The sequence below is a fragment of the Chiloscyllium plagiosum genome, chromosome 4 (genome assembly GCF_004010195.1).
Source record: "Chiloscyllium plagiosum isolate BGI_BamShark_2017 chromosome 4, ASM401019v2, whole genome shotgun sequence".
Taxonomy (NCBI): domain Eukaryota; kingdom Metazoa; phylum Chordata; class Chondrichthyes; order Orectolobiformes; family Hemiscylliidae; genus Chiloscyllium; species Chiloscyllium plagiosum.
The window spans coordinates 10,673,818-10,675,741 of record NC_057713.1 but is presented as its reverse complement, the minus strand read 5'-3'; positions in this window follow the sequence as shown (position 1 = coordinate 10,675,741).

Genomic DNA, 1,924 nt, shown 5'->3' with positions numbered 1-1,924 from the left:
TGGTAGGTTTAACATATGAGGAACGGCTGAGGATCCTGTGATTGTATTCATTGGAGTTTAGAAGATTAAGGGGAGATCTAATAGAAACTTACAAGATAATACATGGCTTGGAGAGGGTGGACGCTAGGAAATTGTTTCCGTTAGGCGAGGAGACTAGGACCCGTGGACACAGCCTTAGAATTAGAGGGGGTAAATTCAGAACAGAAACACGGAGACATTTCTTCAGCCAGAGAGTGGTAGGCCTGTGGAATTAATTGCCGCGGAGTGCGGTGGAGGCCAGGACGCTAAATGTCTTCAAGGCAGAGATTGATAAATTCTTGATGTCACAGGGAATTAAGGGCTACAGGGAGAATGCGTGTAAGTGGAGTTGAAATGCCCATCAGCCATGATTGAAGGGTGGAGTGGACTCGATGGGCCGAACGGCCTTACTTCCACTCCTATGTCTTATGGTCTTGTGGTCTTATAGTGAGGTGAGGTTCTCGCTAGTGAGGATCATGAGGCAAATCTGTATACATTAGCATGTATTAACATCTCATTATCATTTGTTGTGGCCTTATTAAAATTCTGTTTTCTATTCAGTCTCCCCATGGGGTAGAAACAATACTGCGATAATTTCTGACAGAGCGGCTGGTGACTCTAGCTCACTGCTTGCTCCTCTAGTGGACCTCTATCTTGGACACCAAGCACCAACATCAGAGGGCATCCTCCACATGCCCTCGCCATCCATGGACATTGGCACCTGACAGGTATCAGCCTGTCTGCATCATCATGGTATACAGATTCATAGAGTTATACAGCACAGACACAGTCCCTTCGGTCCTACTTGTCCATGCCAGCCACATAGTTTCTAAACTTATTTAATCCCATTTCCCAGCATTTGGCCCCTATCCCTCTAAACCCTTTCTATTCATCTACCCATCCAAGTGTCTTTTAAATGCTTTAATTGTATCAGCCTCCATCACTTCCTCTGGCAGCTCGTTCCATACACGCACTACCCTCTGGGTGAAAGAGTTGCCCCTTGGGACCCTTTTAAATCTTTTCCATCTCACCTTAAACCAATGCTCTCTAGTTTTGGATTTGCCTGCCTTGCAAAAAAAGGGGTGACCTTATAGAGGTTTATAAATCATGAGGGGCATGGATGGGGTGAATAGCTGAGCTCGTTTTCCCAGAGTTGGGGAATCCAAAACGAGAGGGCATAGGTTTAAGGTTAGAGGCCAAGACAATGAATGTTTTCAAGAGGGAGTTAGATATAGTTCTTGGGGCTAAATGAAACAAAGAGTATAGGGCGAAAGTGGGAACAGAGTTTCAATCAAAGAATCATGGAATCCCTGCAGTGTAGAAATGGGTCATTTGGCCCAAAAAGTCCACACTGACCGTCCAAGGAGCATCACACCCAGAACCTGCCAATCCTATTCCTGTAACCCTACATTTCCCATGGCTAATCCACCTAGCCTGCACATCCCTCAATATTAAAGGATAATTTAACATGGCCAATCCACCTAACTACACATCTTTTGACTGTGGGGGAGGAAACCGGAGTACCCGGAGGAAACCCACGCAGGGACGGAGAGAACGTGCAAACTCCACCCAGACATTCACCTGAGGGTGGAATCAAAACTGGGTCCCTGGCGCTGTGAGGCAGCAGTGCTGATCAATGAGAGACTGTGTCGCCCTGTAGGGCCTGCCCAAGAAGAAGGGAGTGATTGGCAAGGTGACAGGCTCTGTCCCCTTTATAATGTTGTACATTCCCCTGACCGAAAGACACAGCGATAATATAGATAAAATCAAGGACTGCAGATGCTGGAAACCAGAGTCTAGATTAGAGTGGTGCTGGAAAAGCACAGCAGGTCAGGCAGCATCCGAAGAGCAGGAAAATTGACGTCTCAGGCAAAAGCCCTTCATCAGGAATAGAGGCAGGGTGCCT